This window comes from Coenobita brevimanus, chromosome 95 (genome assembly GCF_032717465.1).
Source record: "Coenobita brevimanus isolate Jiangsu-jjx chromosome 95, ASM3271746v2, whole genome shotgun sequence".
NCBI classification, from domain to species: Eukaryota; Metazoa; Arthropoda; class Malacostraca; order Decapoda; family Coenobitidae; genus Coenobita; species Coenobita brevimanus.
This window is the reverse complement of record NC_137048.1, coordinates 5,220,508-5,231,067: the sequence shown is the minus strand read 5'-3', so window position 1 is coordinate 5,231,067 and position 10,560 is coordinate 5,220,508.

The following is a 10,560-nucleotide window of genomic DNA, read 5'->3' as shown; positions in this document are numbered from 1 at the left end:
CATGCAGTAGGCCAGTTGGCCAATGCTAGGCAACTCCTAGAAGAGCAACTGAACTACTAGAATGAGATAAGGACAGCAGATAAGAAGGCTCTCACCCGCCCTCCAAACCCTCCAGCTGAAGCCGGCAGGAAAAAGTAAGAAAGAACACCACGCAGATAGAAAAACTGGCGTGGACATTTTATAGGAAAGTGTGAAAGGAGAACAGAGACTAACATAGTGTAACCTGAGAAGGACAAAGTATGAATTAGTATTGGTTATAAGATTTTTTTTTTCTATACCCACCCCTTATTTGTCATATGTTTATCTAGCCTATGCTTGAAATTCTTAATGCGACAGGCAGCAACTACTTTACTAGGTAGCTTATTCCATTCGTCTTCTACTATATTAACACACCAGTTACATATTTCCTTATTGAAACGGAATTTTTCTAGTTTGAAATCATTACTTCTAGTTCTATCCTGTATGCTCACTTTAAGTACCTTGCTAATATCTCCCTTATTTATACCCTTCATCCACTTAAACACCTCAGTTAAGTCTCTTCTTACTCTACGCCTCTCCAGTGAGTGCAGACTTAGTTTTTTCAGTCTGTCTTCATATGACAGGTTCCGAACATCATGTATCATTTTTGTCATTCTTCTCTGTACATTTTCTAACAAGTTAATGTCCATTCTACAGTAAGGACACCAAAATTGTACTGCGTAGTCTAAGCGTGGCCTTACTAATGCTAGATAAAGTTGCAGTATTACTTTTGATGACCTATTGCTCACGCTTCTCGAAATAAATCCTAGGACCCTATTTGCTTTACTTCTCACATTAATGCGCTGTTGCCTTGGTTTGAGGTCGTTACTAACCATAACTCCTAGATCTCTCTCGCATTTCGATTTGCTGATTTCTTTGTTATCTAAGCTGTATTTAGTATCTCCAATGGTCTTGCATACGTTAAACACTTTACATTTTACAACGTTAAATTCCGTTTGCCAAGTTTTAGACCATTTGAACAATATATCGAGGTCCTTTTGTAAGTTATGGCAATCTCGTCAGTCGAGTTAATAATACGCCTTATTTTTGTATCGTCGGCAAATTTGCTGATATTGCTAGTGATTCCTAAGTCTAGATCATTTATATACATATGATAAATAATAAGGGACCGAGTACTGAACCCTGTGGTACATCGCTAATTACTAATCCCCAATCCGACTTAGTTCCATTTATTAATACTCTCTACCTTCTTCCTTTCACGCAGGATTCTATGCATTTTAAGATATCGCCGTCTATACCGTGTGCTCGAATCTTTCTAACTAAACTTTCGTGTGGGACCATATGAAAAGCTTTACTAAAGTCCAGATAAATAACATCATAAGCTTTATCGCTATCTACTGCCTCATAGAACTCCGAGAAGAATGACAACAAGTTTGTGAGGCAGGATCGTCCTTCCCTGAATCCGTGTTGACTTTCGTTTATAAGATTATATCTTTCTAAGTGTTCTCTAATCTTATTTGCCAAGATTGACTCTTAACATTTTTCCTGCTATTTCATAGAGAGGAAAGTTCTCTGATTCTCTTCAATGTCTTATCAATAATTTTGGAAGGAAAGCGTTATATTAGAATACACCAGTATACATATGAGTATTTAATCGTCAAACACCTGGTTTTTGAACATTAAAGAGTATACTTGACTATTCCCTTTATTATGGGAACGCAGAAAAACGTCAACAAACGTTCATGTGCAGAAGCTGAGTTCTGATAGCTGGTAGCAGGAGATCTAATTGTAAGGATATTAATTAAAAACGAAGAATTACACTAGAGGTGACTATTGAATTATTAGAAACATGGTCTGTTGTGTGAAAAGACGGGAATTCGATCCTAGAGAGGACCAGGAAACATGATATATATATATATATATATATATATATATATATATATATATATATATATATATATATATATATATATATATATATATATATATATATTTGGAATGGCTGCATCCCACAGACATTTTAGTGGGGATCATCTGGCATGGAGGTTAGAGCCAAGAATTTCTTGAGTTTAAATCGTATGCTGATGGTTTTGGATCCCCTACAACCCATGTAAATGGAAAAGAGGGGTGAGATAATAATTATAACGAGATAACTGGGGACGGTGACGGAAACTTATTACTGTGGGACGTGTTCTAAGGACGGATTGGGATTAAGCAAAGACGACGATTCTGCCATATTGGCCCTCTCGCAAGTTATACTCATTAATTAAACTTACCATCTTCTTTCTCTTATTTTCTACACGACGAAAAGTTTAGGCTTGTATCACGTGCATGGTCTCATGGATTGTGGTTCTTGCTCTCTCTGGGCGTCACCTCCACTTTACACAACACTGGATGACAAAGCTGGCTTCACTTATATGCCTGTCGACTGCACGAGTGTCATTAACCCATTAGCTCCCAGGGTTCCTATGTGAAAGATTTTGTTGGAAGGGTACTAATCGTACTGCCCTCCAACTACCAGCTAAGAGTCGCGAGGCTCATAGGTCTTTATCTCGGGGTTTTCTTCTTTATTAACTTTTGAAAATGCTCAGTTCTGTCCTATACCGAGGACATTGAGAGCAAATGGGTTAAGGAAGATACTTTATATTTTCGAACTACCACTAACTCTGTAACACAAACTTCAGATGTCTGTTTACTACCTGGTCCTCAGCTGTACTGGAAAGTGAAGAGAGTAAGGCTGTAAATAAACCATGTCCAACAATCTGATTCCAATGCCTTACTCATATTCAGGACAACTGTAGTATTCTATTCTAGCTAATGCCAGACGATTTTATTCAGCTGAGTGAGATGGAAGACAGAGTATTAGTACTGGTATCATCATCCATCCATCCATCCATCATCCAATCCTAAGTCGCCCCATGAGGAGCGTAGGAGGCCGGGGCTAGGCAATTGGTCTCATTTAAGATGAGAGTGACCAGCCTCACTCATCCCTGAGTGGCATTTCATGAGCAATAAACCCTAGCCACCCCTTGGATATAAACCTGCACCGACTCAATCTGATTGGAGCGCCTAATTACCCGCTAAACCACCAGGCGCCATAATTTGGTGTTATGGTTACCGCCCAGAGTAGTAAATGGTTTCCTAGTGTACAGGAAACCATTTGGCTTGTCACTCAGTATAGAGTCACTCACAGGCAGAAGGAAGAGGAAAGAATGAAGGAAAGAAAGACAGAAGAGGGGAGTGTAAAGTCACCCGTAGGCAGAAAGACGAGGAAAGAACAAAGGAAAGATCGAAGAGGATGGAAGGAAAGAAGGTTGGAGGAGAGGAAAGGGCAGACACCCGAGACCATCACTACATCGAGTGAGTGGATGGTGATCAACCTTTTCAAATTCGAGATAATCTCAAGTAATCTATTCCAGCTACAGCCAGACAACTGTATGCGGCTGAGAGTGAGTCACTGAGGCTAGGTGTGCTAAACCAGTTGATCAAAGATATTCAGTGACGATGTTCTCTGCTAGCTTTCCTGTGACATAAAAAAAAAAAAAATGATGCCTCTTTTGTTACGGTAGCCTACCATAATCATGATTACTCAGGCTTTTGACATAAAAATATACCCGTTTGTCGATCAGTTACTCTTTCGTAGCAAAGTACATCATCCTATATCCTACTGACCGTCGTATACTCTTTTTGCTTTTAGGTCTGTATGTCATCAAATTCTGTTGATTTAAATATGTTAATACTATACAACAATGCCCAGTCCATCTATTCGTCGTGGAGGAGGCTGTGGCCAAGCCTCGATCCTGAGTTTAGAAAGTATAAGAATAGGTGATCAACCTTCACAATTAGTGACATAACATAATCGAAAATCTCCAGTATATATCTTATTAAAGATGTGAACGTATATGCATAAGACACGCACGTCATTCTAAATGGTGCTGCAAACCACTAGACCCTCATGCAACATCGTAAACCAGAATTGCATTTTCAGACAATTGTATTTTCCAGTATTCTTGAACTTCTAAACTTTTGAACGTAGATAAAGAATTACTGTTCTTTTTTTCACATTTCCAGTTCAAGCAGATTACTGCTGCAATGCACTCGCTGTTAACAGAAGGATATTATATTATATGCAAGCGATATACCGGTTGTAAATCTGTAAACGTTGACAATTATTGTGGGGAAAAATTTATTGAGAAGGAAAGCGTCCATACATTTCTCTGTCTTTGAGCATCCCTTGTGCTTTTCATATTATGCATCTCTCACCTTGTCTTAGGTGCGAGTCAGGGAAGCCTAAAAACGGCTCGACTAACCCTTTGTAAAAACTTTCCTCAACTTCCTTCTATCCCCCAAAAGTAAGTTGTTGGGCTGCAGGAGAGGTCACAACAGTAGCAGCAACAACACTTCCCTTTCTCTCCTCGACTTTCTTACTTCCACATTGACATGTTACCTTTCGTACTTGCTACACCAACCGTATTTCCCTATCACCGTCCCACATCCTTATCTCCTCGCACCACCTTTTTGTAGTTCTTCCGTGATTCCCCCACCATATGTAAACAGTGTGCAATGTATGTGTCACATTCCACGTTGTGGATTAAGGAAATGGGCTAATGTCATCCGTAAATGAAAAACTGTTCATCGTAATAATGAAAAGTGTCGAAGTGGGTCTGAAACCATTGTATCTTCTGAATAAGCAACTGTTCCTCATTTGTGTATTTCTTTCACTTTCCAACTGTTTTTACTGATTCCTCTCCCAGCATTCGTTCATCTCTCTCTCTCTCTCTCTCTTTCTCTCTCTCTCTCTCTCTCTCTCTCTCTCTCTCTCTCTCTCTCTCTCTCTCTCTCTCTCTCTCTCTCCACACACACACACACACACACACACACACACACACACACACACACACACACACAGCCAATCCCAAGCTCTCATATTCCAGAGTTTCACGCTCCAGGTCAGAATTTTCACCATGAATAAAATATTTACATGCAAAAGCTTTACGTGTCCCCGGGTTAGTGGTCTGCCTTTGCGCCTTTGTCTTCACCATCCCTAATATTTCCGTCTTTTTTCCTGTGTGCTTTATTCTTGTTTTTTATGTAGTTTATTACTGTGTTCATTATATGGGAGCGTTCCCTGTGTACAAAAGCAGTTTCCCTAACCATTAATTATTATATGACACAAACGGAGGAAATAGAATGTTTAGGGAGGATCTCAGTAAGTCCAAAATGAAAAGACAGAAAATTATATGGTAAGTTATTGTACTGGGTTACGTGGAGGAATTGGGTGCAGAAAGAACAGTGATTTTAGTATAAAATCTTATTTTAAGCTCATCTTAATTCCTAGCCATACTTGGGATAGCAGAGGTAAAAATTAGCATAGTTATAAATTATTTTAATGGCAGATTAAATGCTTAGAGGAAACTGAATGGGTGCAAAATCAGGTACAATATTTTTAACAAGTACAGATATTTTTGTTATTCCGAAAAAAATCAGAAATGAGTTTAACTAGAAGTATGAAAGGAGGAAGGAACAAATACTTGAAAATAATTTAATTCTGTAGTAGGTGGGGGCGCTCACCATCCACTCACTGGATGTGGTGCAGCTCTCGGGTGTCTGCCCTTTCCTCTCCATCCTTCTTTCCTTCCATTCTCCTCTGTCTTTCCTTCATTCTTTCCTTGTCCTTCTGCCTACGGGTGACTTTACACTCCCTCTTCTGTCTTTCTTTCCTTCATTCTTTCCACTTCCTTCAGCCTGTGGGTGACTCAACACTGAGTGACAAGCCAAATGGTTCCCTGTGCACCAGGAAACCATTTACTACGGTGGGTGGTAACTATATAACCAAATTTTGGCGCCTGGTGGTTTAGTGGGTATTTATTGCGCTCCAATCGGATTGAGCTGGTGAAGGTTTATATCCAAGGGGTGGTTGGGGTTGATTGCTCATGTAACGCCACTCAGGGATGAGTGAGGCTGGTCACTCTCATTTTAAATGTCGGGACCAACTGCCTAGCCCCGGGCTCCTACGCTCCTCATGGGGCAATGTAGGATTGGATGATGGATGGATGGATGGATAAAATACAATTAGAGAGCCTGAAAATAAAATTAATCTGAGGAGTTATAGATTACTGTAAAATTATGTAAAATAGACTTACAGTAAGTGTGGAGGTAAACTGAGAGAAATCAAGAAAATTGTAGAGAATGGCAGAAGCAGTCTGTGGTTAGAAAAATAGTTATAAAAAGAGTAAAAAGAGAGGTCATGAATGGGCAATTAGTAATGCAAACGTGAAAGAGGATGGTTCACAAAATACCTTGATGAGAGAGAGAGAGAGAGAGAGAGAGAGAGAGAGAGAGAGAGAGAGAGAGAGAGAGAGAGAGTTATATACTGTATACATTATTTTTGTGCATACCAGCGTTGCCTGGATCCCCGTGAATTCCTCCCAGGCTAAAACCTGGTCCTGGCAGAGGTCTACCACTGCGAAAAATTTCTCTTTCTTAGATAGACTGACCATTCACATAAAGCCTGGTCTCTATCCTTTAAAATATCACAATAACTGTCAGTAAGTAGCTTGGTTATGGACAAGCTCTGTATTCGGCCACCCCTGAGGGTGTGCATTAAAAAAGAAAAAAAAGTTACTCGCTTAGATACAGATAAGAATGAATAATATATATATAAATTCTAATGAACGGAAAAAAATCAGTAAACATCATTCCTATCGTACACCTAATTCTGAAATGAAATGAATAAGTTTTTATTATACCCAAAATAAGAATTCAGGAAAAATTTTATTGTCTGACTTGAAAACAAATTACAGTATTTCTTAACCTTTCCACAGCGGTCTATGCTGTTGATTCTGATCCCCAGTAACAGGGAAAATGAAGGTGTCCATAACTTAACAATCACCCTTCCCTCTGGGTGATTACAGAAAATGTAGTCGGTACGGAAAATCTTGGTTCTGTGACTATTTCCTCATTTAGAACCACCAGGGCTAAATAAAAGCAGACTTTGCCATGTGACCTTGACCTTGATCTATCCCTGTGAAGGAAATTCGACCGATTGTTCTCATAATCACATTCCTTCACTAATGCCGTACCTTAAATCTTTTTTCCCTACAAATTTGTCTATATTGGAAAATAAGAGCTAAGTTGACCTACCCATACTACCTTGACCTTTGCCCTATTGCTATAAATATGAATAGGACCGTCCTCTAACAGAAACTTAATGATTCTCACTTCTGAGTAAAGGTTCGGTTGTACGAGGCAGCAGGCTTGGAAAGTTCATCTGATAACCTTTAAGATCTCTTTGGCCCCCGGAGTGCTTAAAATAAGTTCATTCATTGTTACCTTGGTCGACATGTATGTGGTGTTTGTGTGCATGTGAGCGGTGTTCAGAGGTGTGTACTACTCTTCAAGGATAAAAACTATCCTATGGATCGAAGTGTTACGCCATTCTTAGGTAATATGGGAAGGTACTGTGCTCACATGAGTCCGTACAAATTGGTATGAAAGGCCACAAAACATAGAAATATAGTGAAATATCAGGCTGTGAATCCCAAACAAAACGTGTTTACCAGCCCCTCCACCTATACCATTTACCATACTAACACAACGACCTGTAACTAATAGCCCTGCCCTCATGTTGTGTCAACAATAGTAGGCCGATCTTTAGGTGAGCTAGGTGACACAATCACACCTTCATGAATTGAAGTGTACTGCTTTAGACAGATAGGCAGACATAGACAGATAAACATTGGCTGTTGATACAAACCTGACCGTTGCCGAAGCAGTGATGTTGCAGGAAAATGACCAGGAAAATTACCTTCCCGTAAACTATTTTAGGAAGGACAATTATTAAACCTAGATAAATGATTTACATATCAAGACAGAGTTATTTACACTCATAATTACCCATGAAAACTTAACAGTATTTTTCTAAAACCAGGCCATTTAATACCACGATTCATTGCCAACATTCTCATATGCTATAAACTTAAACTTCATGGCAATAAGTAATAAGTAATTCGAGTCATCAAACCATCATCATATCCTACATCTTCGTCCCTCATGGAACCCCCCAACCTCTTGATGGTCGTACCGGCCGCCTCCAGGTTACTTTATCCTAACACACCTTCCACAAAATCTCAAATGCTACGCTTTCTCTTCATTCTTTCACTAATTTACTGCTCCATTCATTTCTACTATACCACATGGAGTCTGCCTTTACCAAGAATACCCTCGATCTCAGACTCAAACCTTCTTTGGCATCCCACGTCTGTGAATTATATATATATATATATATATATATATATATATATATATATATATATATATATATATATACTAATGCTGTCCATAATAGTAATACTCAAGTAAAAAAGTCACATTTTCTAATGGAATAATGCACACAATCTAATCCAAGGACAGAGCTGACATTTCCTTACACATTAGTACATTTAAACCAAAAATATACACGAAAAATGGCAAGAATAAACTCCTCAGGTAAGACAGAACTAAAATGAAACAGACATGCCAAAGTATCCAAAATGTTCCTCACATATAAACACTACCTAAACCCATAACGCAACACTTAATTTCTAGAGGGTTCCCCAGATTTTCAGACGCAAAACACCACCTTAATCCTGCCGGCATAACGCTATACTCAGTTTTTTTTTTTTTTTTTTTAATTTATTTTTTTTTTTTAAATCGAGGCGAAGATGCACTTGACAGATTTGTGATTATTGGCTGAATGCAACATTACTTCATAATCTAGCATTATTAACTGACAACAAATATCTGAGAGGGAAAATTTGGGTTAGTAAATATTTTTTGGACATGTTGCATTCAGCCAATCATCAACAACCTGTCAAGTGCATCTTCGCCTCAATAAAAAAAACGGAGTATAGTTCACTATCTAGACAAACCCAGTTTGCACATACACAGAATATTGAACTATACTGCCACACCACTTACTGGCGCTTGTTTTGCTTGTATATATGGAAGGAATCTGAGTGTGAAATGGAGGGATAGTAAGAAATTGTTTTGGAAGGAGGTAAAGAAAGTAAGACATTGTGAAAGGGGAAACAGTAGGGGAGTGAAAAATAGGAACAATAGATTGTTGGTTGAGAAAAGAGAGAAAATGAGGAGATAGAAGGAGCACTTTGAGGATTTTTTGAATGTAGAGAGTGAGAGCAGTGCGATTATAAATGATTGGGGAATGGCTGGGAGAAGAGATGAGAGGCGGGAGGAACAGATCAGTAGGGTAGAAGTTGTTGAAGCAATGAAGAAGATCAAGATGGGAAAGACCCCAGGAATTGATGGAGTATGTGGTGAAATGCTGAAGTATGGGGGTGAGATTGTTGTGGAGTGGATATGAAAGCTGTGTAGATTGGCTTGAGATGAGGGAAAGATTCCAGAAGACTGGAAATCAGGTATGATTGTTCTTTTATACAAAGGAAAAGGTGAGAGAGAAGTGTGTGGTAACCATAGGGGTGTTTGCCTTCTTAGTGTGATTGGAAAAATATATGGTAGAATACTCATTGATAGGGTAAGGCATATAACAGAGGAGCTAGTTGGAGAAGAACAAGGGGGATTTAGGAAGGGAAGAGGGTGTGTAGACCAGATATTTGTTCTAAGATGTTTAGTAGAGAAGTATCTAGAGAAGGGAAAGAAAGTGTATGCTGCCCTCATGGACTTGGAAAAATCATATGACAGAGTAGATAGGCAAGGTTTGAGGAAGGTTTTAAGATTATTTGGAGTGGAAGGGAAATTGTTGAGTGCTGTGAAGAGTATGTACGAGGGAGTAGGAGCTATAGTGCGGGTGGATTGTGAGCTGAGTTCTTTGATCTAAATGTGAGACTGAAACAGGGATGTGTGATGTCTCCATGGTTGTTTAATATATTCACGGATGGGGTTGTAAAGGAGATGCAAGGTAGGGCAGTGGATGTGGGGGTGGCTCTAATGAATGAGGGTGAGGTGTGCTGATTATACAGTATTGTTAAGTGAAGATGAATGGGAGTTGCAAAGTTTGATGAATGAATCTAGGACTGTGTAAGAAGAGGAATCTGAAAGTTAACGTAAACAAAGAGTAAAGTTATGGTGTCTGAGAGGAATGAAGTTACAGAATGCACAGTGAGGTTGGATGGTGAGGATATGGAGAATGTGAGTGCATTCAAGTACTTGGTTAGTGTGATGAGTAAGGATGAAAATTTGCGGGATGAAGTACTTGAAACGGCACAGCAGGGAAGGAAGGTTGTTGGTTCACTGAAAGCGGTGATGAGAAATAGGAAGGTGAATATGGAAGTCAAGAAGTCACTGCATGATAGTACTGTTATACCCACCCTGACGTATGGAAGCGAGGCATGGACCTTGCTAGAGGGGAATCAAGATTGAAAGCAGTGGAAATGAGTTACCTGAGAGGAGCATGTGGTGTGACATGGAGGGAGGGAGAGGGAGAGGGAGACCGAGGATGAGGTGGAGGGATGGAGTTGAGAGGTATATGAGGGAGGGGGGAGTGAGTTGGGGGGGAGGACAGTCAAATGGTGGGTGACAAGGCGACTTGGAGGCGTTTTGTCTGCGGCCACCCTTTGTGGGATT